At 37.1% G+C, this 13,242-nt stretch overlaps 1 protein-coding gene across 10 annotated transcripts in view; it reads right to left on the reverse strand.

The window, feature by feature from the left end:
- AGFG1 (ArfGAP with FG repeats 1) overlaps positions 1-13,242 on the reverse strand; it is a 99,945-nt gene that overhangs the window by 46,413 nt on the left and 40,290 nt on the right. The gene's annotated exons all lie outside the window — the stretch shown is intronic.

Genomic DNA, 13,242 nt, shown 5'->3' on the forward strand with positions numbered 1-13,242 from the left:
AGTAATGATTTTAAAGGTAAATGTTTTAAACTCTCCAGTCAAATGACAGAGACTGGCAGACTGGATAACAGGATAAAAAAGCATGACCAGGAGGAGCAGGTGTAGCTCAGTGGTTTGAGCACCTGCTTCCCATGTATGAGATCCCAGGTTCAATCCCCAGTACATCCTAAACAACAACAAAAACAACAAAATCATAATAAAAATTTTTAAAAAAAACCCACCACCCAATACTGACAACAACAAAAAACCACACAGACACAAAAACACCATAATCCCTGGGAAACGTATATAGCTTAACAGCTGAGCACCCACCTCCCACAAACAAGGTACCAGGTTCAATCCCTGGTATATCCTTTTTAAAAAAAAAAAGCACAATTAAACTGCATGCTGACTGTAAGAGACTCAATTTAAAATCAAAGATATAAGTAGGCTGATTGTGAAATGATGGGAAAAATATATCATGCAAGTAGTAACTAAAAGAAAGCTGGACTGGCTATGCTAATATCAGATAAAATAGACTTTTAAGTAAAAAACAGAGGGACAAAAATGGTCATTACATACTGATAAAGGGGACAACTCAACACAAAGGAATAGCAATTATAAATATATATGCATATAATTGCAGAAACCCAAAATATATGAAGCAAATATTGACATATTTGAAGGGAGAAATCAAAGTTCTACATTAACAGTAGCAGACTTTAACAAACCACTCTCAATAATGAATAAAATATCCAGTCAGAAGATCAGTAAAGAAGTACAGGACTTGAATTATATACTAAACCACCCAGACACGACAGACATAGATAGAACACTGCACACAACGAAAATAGAATACACGTTCTTCTTGAGTGCACATGGATCATTCTCCAGACCATATGTTGAGTCACAAAACAAGTCTCAATAAATTAAAAAATATTGAAATAATTCAAGGTACATTCTCTGACCACACTGGAATGAAGCTGAAAATCAGCAAAAGAGAAAGGGAAAATTCACAAATATGTGGAAATTAAACAGCATACTCTTATTAAACAATAGGTTAAAGAGGAAACCAGAAGCAAAATTAGGAAACATCTTGAGGTGAACGAAAATGAAAATACAACATACCAAATCTTATGGGGCGCAGCAAAGGTAGTGTTGAGAGGAAAATTTATAGCCCAAAATGCTTATGTTAACAAGGAAGGACTTCAGAACAAAGACCTAACTTCAAAACCAGAAGAACTAGAAAAAGAAAAGCAAACTAAACCCAAAACAAACAGAAGGATGTAAACAACAAAGATTAGAGTAGAGATTTTAAAAAAAGAGAATCAATAAAAAAACAGTTGATTTTTTGAACAGATCAATAAAATTGGCAAACCTTTAAGGAGACTGACAAAGAAAGTCAGGATACAAATAACGAAAATCAGAAATGAAAAGGGGACATTACTACCAATCCTGCTGACATAAAAAGAACTGTAAGTGGATACTTGGAATAATTGTATGCCAATAAATTAGACAATCTAGATGAAATAGCAAATTCTTAGAAACACACAAACTACTACATTGACTAAAGAGCAAACAGAAGATCTCAATGAACCAATTACAAGTAAAGAGATGAATCAGTGATCAAAAATCTCCCACTCCCAATTTAAGAAAAGCCCAGGATCAGATGGCTTCACGGGGAAATTCTATCAAACAACTCAAGAAAAATTAATTCCAATTCTGCACAAACTCTTACAAAGAACTGAAGAGGAGGGGACACTCCCTAACTCATTCTAAGAGGCCATCACCCTCATACCAAAGTTGGATAAAAACATCAAAAGAAAAGAAAATTACAAATATCCCTTATGAATATGGATGCAAAATCCTCCACAAAATCCTAACAAACCAAATCCTATAGCATATTAAAAGAATGATACATGATTAAGTGGGATTTATCCCTGTAATAGTAATACAAGGTTAGTTCAACATTTTTAAAAAATTAATTAATGTAATACACCATATTAACAGAATGAAGGGGGAAAAAGTCGATACAAAAAAGAAACTTGACAAAATACAGCACACTTTCTTGATAAAAACTCTTGGACACTAGGAATAGAAGGAAACTTCCTCAATATGGTAAAGGAAAAATATGAAAAGCCCACAGCTAACATCCTACTTAATGGTGAAAGATTAAAAGGAACAAAACAAGGATATCTACCATCACCACTGTTATTCAACATTGCCTGGCTCTAGTGAGAGCACTTAGTCAAAAAAAAAAAAAGAAAGAAAGAAAAGGAATCCAAATAGAAAAGGAAGAAGTAAAACTTTCCGTATTTGTAGATGTTATGATCCGACATACAGAAAATCCACAACAAAGCTCCTAGAACTAATAAATGAATTCAGCAAAGTGGGAGGATACAAGATGAACACCCCAAAATCAATAATGTTTCTACACACAAGCAATGAACAATTAGAATAAGAAATCAAGAAAAAATTTCATTTCACATGACAACTAAAACAATCAAATATCTAGGAATTACTTTAACTAAGGATATAAAGGACCTGTACACAGAAAACTACAAAACATTGCTAAAAGAAATTTTAAAAGACCTAAATAAATGGAAGGATATTCTGTGTTCATGGCCTAGAAGACTAAATATGTTAAGATGTCAATACTATCCAAAGCAGTTTACAGATTCAATGTAATCCTAACTAAAGTTCCAACAACCTTCTTTGCAGAAATGGAAAAGCCAATCATCAAATTTATATTGAAGAGTAAGGGGCCATGAATAGCTATAGCCATCTAGAAAAAGAACAAAGCTGGAGGACTCACATTTCCCAGTCTTAAAACTTATTACAAAGGAACAGTAACTAAATAGCATAGTACTGGCAAAAGGAAACCAACATAGAGACCAATGGAATAGAACTGAGAGATGAGAAATCAACCCTCACATTTATGGCCAACTGATTTTTGACAAGGTGGCAAAGACCACTCAACTGGGAAAGAACAGGCTCAATGGGAAAAATACATCTCCGTTTGCGAAAAGGAGGAGGAGGAGGAGGAGGAGGAGGAAGAGGACCCTACCTCACACCATATATAAAAATCAAGTCAAAATGGATCAAACGCCAACTAAAGGAGCTAGAACTATAAAACTCCTGGAAGAAAACATAGGGAAGCATCTTCAGGACCTTGTATTAGGAAACGGTGGTATATACACACAATGGAATATTCTTCAACCATAAAAAGGAATGAAGTCCTGATATATGCAACAACATGGATGAACCCTGAAGATATTATGTTCAGTGAAATAAGTCAGACACAAAAGGACAAATATCATATGATCTCAATGATCTGAAACCATTAGAATAAGCAAACTTACAGCGTCAGAATCTAGAACATATTACCAGGGGATGGGGTGGGGATAAAGAAAATTTGGTATATACATACAACTGAATACTATCAGTCCAAAAAAGGAATGAAGTTCTGATATATGCCACTACATGAGTGAACCCTGAAGACTACCATGCTGAGTGAAATAAGTCAGAAAACAAAAGGACAATATTGTGTGGTTCCACTTACATGAAATAGCAAGAATATTGAAATTAATAGAGACAAAGAGTAAACTACATTTGGGGAGAAAGAGGAGAATGGAAAATTAATGCAAAATGGGTTCAGGGTTTTTTTTAGTTTGACGGGGAGGCTATGGAAAAGTGTAGTGGTGAGGGTAGCACAACATTGGGAATATGATTAATCCCACTGAATGGTATGCTTGGGAGTGGCTGAGCTGGTAAAGTTCATGCGGTGTGTACGTTTCCACAGTTAAAAAGAGGGAGACTAAACACACAATAACAACTAAATGCACACATGATCCTGGACTGAATCTAATAAAAAATGAAGGCGAACATACCCCAAAGGACATCACTGGGATATATGAAAATACTGGAATACAGCCTATAAACTTTCTATCAATGTTAAATTTCCCAAACTTGGTAAGTGTACTTAAGGTGGTTGTATAAGTAAACATTCTTGTTCTTAGGAAAAGTACATGGAAGTATTAAGAGTAAAAGTAACATTCTCAAACGTTTAGAAAACAAACAAATAGGTAAGACAGGTGGGTAGATTGCTGAGTAGGTGGACAGACAGAGAATGTGTAAATGTGGCAAACATTAAAGTGGGTGGATCTGGGTATCTGGGTGTAGGGTACACGGGCATTGTCTGAATAGGTTCTGTATTATTTTTGCAACCAAGTTTGAAATTACTTCAAAATAAAATGTTTATTTAAAAAATCTGGGAAAACGGACTTTGGCCCAGTGGTTAGGGCGTCCGTCTACCATATGGGAGGTCCGCGGTTCAAACCCCGGGCCTCCTTGACCCGTGTGGAGCTGGCCATGCGCAGTGCTGATGCGCGCAAGGAGTGCCTTGCCACGCAAGGGTGTCCCCCGCGTGGGGGAGCCCCACGCGCAAGGAGTGCGCCCGTGAGGAGAGCCGCCCAGCGTGAAAAGAAAGAGCAGCCTGCCCAGGAATGGCGCCGCCCACACTTCCCGTGCCGCTGACGACAACAGAAGCGGACAAAGAAACAAGACGCAGCAAATAGACACCAAGAACAGACAACCAGGGGAGGGGGGGATATTAAATAAATAAAATAAATCTAAAAAAAAAAAAAAAAAAAAATCTTATGAGCAAGTGAATGCTATTGGAGGGGTTTAGTTTGTGAGTTAAATTATTCCTGGAACACTTAATAGAAGAGTAAAAATTTTGATAGAGCTTGAAGAAAAGATTAAGGATAAACAAAACAGCATGAGCAAAAAATGGCAAGAAAACTGGAACACACACAGCACATACATAAAACGAAACAGAAATTACTGTAGTTAAACAATTCTGCTGTAAAGGAAGTTATAAAAAGAATAACTAAGGAAATAAATCATATTATAAAAGGATTTATATTGTGAGGTGAAAACTTTAGAATAATTCTATAAACCAGGGGTCTTCGAATTACCAACCTGCGGACCAAATTAGGGCACTGGCCTGTTTTGTACTGCCATGGGCTAAGAATGGTTTTTCACTTTTAAAGGGTTGTTTAAAAAAAAAGAACCCACAAAGAAGAACATACAACAGAGCTGCAGATGCCCCACAAACCCTAAAAAATTTATTATATAGTTCTTTCCTGGAAAAGTTTGCAGAACCCTCCCATAGGAATCAGGGTAACTGTAGATCCTGGAATATGGAATACATAACTCTGATGCTCAAAAAAGACATTTAATATGTTGGTCGTAAAATAACAGCAATTTTCAAACTTATTTTTTAAGCTCAGCATAACAAAGTTAAAATGCTCCAGAGTTTAAGTATATAACCCAAATATTAAGAAAAGTCCTCCTAATGAAACCAGTGTGAGAAAAGAACGAAAACAAATAGATAATCCTCCTATAACTTCACTATCTTAGATTTAGATTAAATGAACATCTGAATATCTATATTATTTGACAAGACCTGTGCTGGAAATAGTCACAGGTAGGCTCAGAACAAAGCAGCCTCATTTGATACATAGATATTATTATTGTTACTACTGTTCATTTGTAGGAATTGAGGTTCAGAGGCATCTTGTTGAAGGTTCTCAACCTGCTGAGTCTAAATCTTTTTGCAGAAGTCCACAATACTTAATATTTAACAAGTCCCTCCCAAATTTTATCAATTTCCCTATACAATTTGGGTAAGGTTATTTAGTTTTTAACAAAATATAAAAGAAATGTACACAATGTTTTGAAAATAAATGATAGTTCAAGGCACTGATTCAGGATGCATTCAAAAGCTTTGCTCTGATAATGATCCATCTATTCTTTATGATACTGGTCTTACATGTGAGCCCACTATTCTTTACTGAGAATGACCAAAACTGAGAAATGACCAAAACTTATAGTTTACAGAGCAGGATAATTTAGGGAAAAAACAATAGTGTCTTGTTTTAATTGCATAATAGATGGAGCATAACACACCAAATTTAACAGATATTCCAGTTTAATTGTGACAGCAAATAAAAGTGGAATTTAAAAACTCTTTAGAAATACAAGGAATGCTACTCATAGCAGTGCTCATTTCTGATTATAAAAATATTTCAATGTTTCCCAAAGGTGCAAACTAATTACCCAAAAAGTCTGAAGAGCTGCCTCATAAAATAAGGCCTATTTAAGTCATAGGTATAACTGCATGAAGATGTCTCCACAATCCCAAGCATCTGCAATTCCAAAACTGAAGCCCCTTCTCACTCTTACATGAAAATGGAATTGAAAAAAAAAATTACTGATAATTTTTATGATGTCACTCTCTCTCTCTCCCACTGAGACAAGTTAGTACAAGGAAAGAGGGAAGGTGGCTCAGACCCAGCAGAGAACAAAGCCAGAAAAACCCCACCTAGACCCTGGCCAAGAAGTCCAATTTGAACTCTTTCCAGGGTCCAGGGGAAGACACAGATAACTCCAACCAACAGGCCTTCCAATTGGTCCCCGGAGAGCTAACAGGTGGGGCAACCAATCACAACAGCAAACAGCTTGGGTCCCTCCCCAACATTAGGAAAGGTGAGGAGGAAAGGCTTTAAAAAGGCCTAACCTGGGGCCCCCCAAGTGTGCACCTCACCCTGTAGCATATCCGTACCCATGTCTTTGGTTATGTACTTATCTCTTTTCTTGTTTCTTAACAACCCCTTTACACCCTCGCCTACCCTATGCTATGCCCTTAAATTTAAATGAACATAGAAAAAAATCCAAAAGCCTAGAACCCAAAGCAATGGCAGGAATTGTGTCTGTTTTCAGTCATCCTTTTGTTTCTAACACCCATGGACAGTTCCTGGAACATAGAAAATGACAGATAGTATCTACTTTTTAAAAAAGCCACTGACTATACACTTTGGATGAAATGTACAGTATATATCTCAATAAAACTGTTTTTTTTAAAAAAAGTGAATTAATCTTAAATGTTAAAGGAAAAGGTTTATATAATAGGTTTACTGGGAAGCAGACGTGGCTCAACTGATAGAGCGTCAGGCCCAGGGTTCTATAGCCAGGGCCTCCTGACCCATGTGGTAAGCTGGACCATGTGCAGTGCTGCCGTGCTCAAGGAGTGCTGTGCCACACAGGGGTGGCCCCACACGCAAGGACTGCACCCCACATGAAAAAAAAACGCAGCCCGCCCAGGAGTGGCGCCGCACACACACGGAGCTGACACAGCAAGATGACGCAACAAAAAAGAGACGTAGTTTCCCAGTGCCACCTGACAATACAAGTGGACACAGAAGACCACACAATGAATGGACACAGAGAGCAGACAACAGGGAGGGAAAGGGGAGAGAAGTAAATAAAAATAAATCTTAATGGGCTTATTATTTTAAAAGAATTTTTAAAAAGCAAAAGTTTTGTTTTTTTTTTCTATAAATAACCCAGCACACAGATAATCAAATACTGTCAATCGACGCATGATTCAATCGCTACAGGAAGACTTTGTGGCAGTAGCATACTAGTAATAACCCTTTTATTCTCAATAATAAAAACATAATAGGGACATTAATTTGCTACTAAAAAAGAAAAACTACATATGCGTAAAAATGAAATTATTCCTCCATTTTCTTTTGTATTGTTTGCCAGACCTCCTTCCATTAACCTTAATAATCAGATACTAACTCAATTTTACTCATATTTTCATACACACACCAAAAAAAACAAGAAAATATTCAGAAGAAAGCCATTAGATAATTTTTTACCATAATTTTAGAACATAAAAGAAAGCATTACAAGGTAAAATCTGGATTTTCCTGTGAGCTATTTTACATTTGGAAAAATGCCAAAAGGCATTTCAGTACTTCCAGGAAGATGCAGGACTTGAAAAACCTGAGGCTGTCTTCTCTCCCAGAAAAAGAGCTAGAGGACAGGTAGAAACAGCCTGGAAAAAAATCTTCTAGGGTTTAGGACACCAGGGGAAGGCTGTATATCACCCAGAGGAGAGAGGACAAAGGAAAAGAATTGCCACAGCAGAAGTGTAAATTCAAAACCACAGCTGCAAATTCCAGCACCCTCCCCCACACTAAAGATACTTAAGAATTCTCAGGCCTCAGGTCTGGCTGCTATAAAGTCTTCTACTCCTCACCAGGAATGGGGAGAGAAAGGGACACGATGTAAGGCTAACTCAGCTTTTGAGCCATAAATTTGGTCTGCTGTGTCCCACAAGCCCTTCCAGGCCAAGCGGGGACAAGCCACTGCTAAGTCTAAGGAGGCAGCAAGGGACTAAAGAGATCTGACCCTCTCAGTCATCCTCTCTACTGACCTGGAGAGGTTGTTGAGGACTCAAAGGGAAGGGAAATTACTTCCTAACAGGGAAAATGCCAGTAAAGGTTGGAGAATTGCCTCTTAGAAAGTTTGAATTACTAGGCTCTTAGCCTCCAGGCAGGAACCTCTGTCACAACGATTCAGTCTATTTTACAGCAAACACACTCTTGACTAGGCACAGAACTAAGAGGTCTGCCAAAGAACGCTATCTGCTGGCAGACCAAATAAGTGCAAGTGAGGAAACTAAAATAAGTGCAAGTGAGGAAACTAAAAGTAAATAAGCAAGGGAGGGTTTTTTTAGGCCTTCACAGCCTCCCTCCCCAAAGCCCTTGGAAGCAGGTCTGCAACCCATTACTGGGTCCAGGAGATAAATTTGAGCAACTAACAAGGACAATTCTAATGACCAGTAGGGGCTGAACCAAGAATCAAAGAACAGCAGTAACACACAGTCTCATGCCACTAAAGCCCTACGAAAGAGAGAAACTAAGGATTTACGTAAACTCACTACTCTAATAAAATGCAGACATCAGCAAAAAATCACAAGCCATAAGAAAATAGAAGACATGGCCCAAGAATGGAATATATCAAAGTCCCAGAAGAGAGGCAGGATGAGACAACTTATTAAGAAACATTAAAAAAAAAAGAAACACTGAGTGAGCACAAAGAAGAATTTGAAAACCTGAATTAAAAAGTAACAGAGCTCATGGGAACAAAAGACAAGATAGGTGAGGTCAAAAACACATTAGAGGCATATAACAGACTCAAAATGATAGAAGAAACACTGATGAAACAGAACAGCTGAAACTGGAAAGAAAAAAGAATGGAAAAAACAGAATAGGGGCTCCAGGAGTTGAATGATAACACAAAATGCAACGACATACATATCATGGGAGTTCCAGAAGGACAAGAGAAAGGAAGAGTGGCAGAAAGAGTATTTGAGGACATAATGGCTGATAATTTCTCAACTTCATGAAAGAAATGTACTTACATGGCCAAGAAGCACAGCATACCCCAATCAGAATAAATACTAATAGACCTGCTCCAAGACATATACTGCTCAGAATATCAAATATGAAAGATAAAGAAAAACTTCTGAGAGCAGCAGGGAGAAGCAAACCACCACATACAAGGGACACCCAGTAAGACTTATTGTGGATTTCCCATCAGAAACCACGGAGCCAAGAAGACAGTGGTATGATAAAATTAGGATACTGAAACACAAAAACTGACAGCGAAGAATTCTTTATCCAAAAAATGTCCTACAAATATGAAGATGAGTTTAAAATAAGTACAAACAGAAACTGAGAGTTCATAAAAAAGAATTCACCTTTGCAGAAAATATTAAAGAAGTCTTAGAGCCAGAAAGAAAGACAGGAGTAAGAGCCTTGGAGGAGAGTATAGAAAAAAGAATAGCAGAAAGGGTAATCAAGAGTTAAAAACTCAAATGAAAATAAGATGTGATATACGAAAACCAAAGGATAAAATAAAGTAAATAATGTATTTACAGTAATATCATTGCATGTGAATGGATTAAACTCTCCAATTAAAAGCTGCAGAATGGAATGGAAAAAAAAAAGTCATCCATATACTGCTTACAAGAGACTCAATTTAGACCCAGAGATACAAACAAGCTCAAAGTGAAAGGATGAAAAGAAGATAGTCAAACAAATAGTGACCAAAAACTACAAGAGACGCTATACTAACATTGGACAAAACAGACATTAAATGCAAAAGGGGCATTATATATTAATAAAAGGGACAAGCCACCATAGACAAATAATAGTCATAAATATCTATGCATGTAACCAGGGGCCCCAAAATACATGAGGCAAACTGACAAAACTGAAGGGAGAAATAGGCAGCTCTACAATAATAGTAGTAGATTTCTACATACCACTTACATCATTATATAGATAAACTAGATGGAGGATCAAAAAGGAAACAGAGAACTTGAACACAAATGTGTGGAGGCTAAACAAGACACTCCTAAATAATCAGTGGGTCAAAGAAGAAATTGCGAGTGAAATTAATAAAAGTATTGAGATGAATGAAAACGAGAACACAACTTATCAAAACGTAATGGAATACAGCAAAGGAAGTCTTAAAAGGGAAAGTTATAACCCTAAACACCTATATTAAAAAAGAAGAAAGAGCTAAAACCTAAGATCTAACTGAACTGGAGAAACTAGAAAAAGAACAGCAAACCATTCCCAAAACAAGAAGGAAACAAAGATTAGAGCAGAAATAAAGCAAACTAAGAACAACAAAAATTAGAGAAAAATCAACAAAACCAAAAGCTGATTCTTTTGAAAACATCAATAAAACTGACAAACCCCTAGCTAGAATAACAAAGAAAAAAAGAGACAAGATGCATATAAATAAAATGAGAAATGAAAGGGACAAAGTTACAAATGACCCCACAAAAATAAAAAGCATCATAAGAGGATATGATGATTAAGTGTATGCCGAGAAACTAGACAGCATAAACTAGACACATTGCAAGAAATAAACAACCACCTGCACTGAAGCTACAAGAAATAAGATTTTAACAAATCAATCATATTTCAAGAGATTGAATCCATCGTCAAAAATCTCCCAACAAAGAAAAGTCCAGGACTAGATGGCTTCACGGGTGATTTCAACCAAGCATTTCCAGAAGAATTAACACCAATCCTGTTTAAATTCTTCCCAAAAATTGGAGGAAAAATTACCCAACATGTTTTAGGACACCAATGTCATCCTAATACCTAAGCTAGATAAAGACACTGCAAGAAAAGAAAATTACAGCAACCACGCTAATGAACATAGATGCAAAAACTGTCAGCAAAATATTTGCAAACAGAACCCAACAGCATATCAAAAGACATATACACCATGACTAAGTGAGATTTATTCCTGGTATGTAAGGGGATTCAACATAAGAAAATGAATTAATGTAATATACCATATTAATAAATTGAAGGAAAAAAATCACACAATCATCTCAATTGATGCAGAAAAGGCATTCTACAAAATCCAGCATGCTTTCTTGAAAAAAAACACACACACACTTCAAAAGACAGGAATAGAAGGAAAGTTCCTCAATATGATAAAAGGCATATAAGAAAAATCCACAGTCAAATCGTACTCAGTGGGGAAAAGTTGAAAGCTTTCCCTTTTAAGAGTGGGATCAAGACAAGGATGCCCACTGTCACCACTGTTATTCAACACTACAGAAGTTCTAGCTAGAGCAATTAGACAAGAAAAAAATAAAGGGCACCTAAATAGGAAAAGATGAAATAAAACTCTATTCATGGATATATTTTAAAACTTTTGAAATGTCTACAACAAAGCTACTTGAGCTAATAAATGAGTTCAGCAAAGTGGCAGGATACAAGATCAACATGCAAAGATTAGAACAGTCAAGAGGAGGAAATTGGGAAAAATTCCATTTAGAAGAGCAACAAAAAGGCTCAAATACCTAGGAATCAATTTAACCAAAGAAGTACAGGACCTATATTCAGAAAACTATAAAACTAAAAGAAATCAAAGATAAACTAAACAAATGGAAAGACATTCCATGTTCATGGATTGGAAGACTAAATATTGTGAAGATGTCAATCATACCGAAACTGATTTATAAAGTCAATGCAATACCAATCAAAATTCCAACAGCCTACTTCACAGAAATAGAAGAGGCAATTACCAAATTCATTTGGAAGGGAACGTGCGCACCCAAGTAACCCAAAGCATTCTAAGAAGAGCAATGGGGGAAGAATTTCACTGCCTGACCTGGAATCATATTACAAAGATACAGTGGTCAAAACAGCATGGTACTGGCATAAAGATAGACACATTTATTAGTGAAATAGAGCTGACGGTACAGAAATAAATTTCACCCCTACAGTCAAATGGTTTTTGACAAACCTACCAAGTCTATGTCAACAGGACAAAACAGTCTCTTCAACAAATGGTGCTAGGAGAATCATAGCCAAAAGAATGAAAGAGGACCCATATCTCACTCACTATACAAGAGTCAACTCAAAGTGGATCAAAGAACTAAATATAAAAGCCAGGACCATAAAACTACTAAAAGAAAATGTAGGGAAATATCATGAAGACCTTGTGGTAAGTGATGGTTTCTTGGGCCTTATACCCAAAGCATAAAAAAGAAAAAAATAGACAAACAGGACCGCCGTGAAACTCAACACTTTCGCACCTCAAAGGACTCTGTCAAAAGGATGAAAAGGCAGCCAACTCCATGGGAGAAAAATTTTGGCTATATCGTATCTGAATAAAGATTTAATATCCATGATATATAAGGATCTCATACAACTCAAGAATAAAAAGAAAAGTATCCAATTAAAAAATGGGCAAAAGGGAAACGGACTTTGGCCCAGTGGTTAGGGCGTCCGTCTACCACATGGGACGGCTTGAACCGCGGACCTCCTTGACCCATGTGGAGCTGGCCCATGCGCAGTGCTGAAGCGTGCAAGGAGTGCCGTGCTACACAGGGGTGTCCCCCGCGTAGGGGAGCCCAACGCGCAAGGAGTGCACTCATAAGGAGAGCCGCCCAGCGCGAAGGAGGGAGCAGCCTGCCGAGGAATGGCGCCGCCCACACTTCCCGTGCAGCTGACGACAACAGAAATGGACAGAGAAACAAGACGCAGCAAAAAGACACAGAAAACAGACAACCGGGGGAGGGGAGGGGAATTAAATAAATAAAAATAAATCTTTAAAAAAAAAAAAAGGGCAAAAGACTTAAAAAAAACTGTCCGAAGAATACAAATGGTAAATAAACACATGAAAAAATGTTCAGCATACCTAGCAATTAGGGAAATGTAACTCAAAACTATAATGAGTTATCATTTCACACCTATTAGATTAGCTGCTATTAAAAAGTCAGAAAACTGTACACGTTGGAGAGGATGCAGAGAGACAGGAATGCGTATTCACTATTTGTGGGAATACAGAATGGTACAGCCACTGTGG

The sequence above is a fragment of the Dasypus novemcinctus genome, chromosome 7, assembly GCF_030445035.2.
Source record: "Dasypus novemcinctus isolate mDasNov1 chromosome 7, mDasNov1.1.hap2, whole genome shotgun sequence".
NCBI classification, from domain to species: Eukaryota; Metazoa; Chordata; class Mammalia; order Cingulata; family Dasypodidae; genus Dasypus; species Dasypus novemcinctus.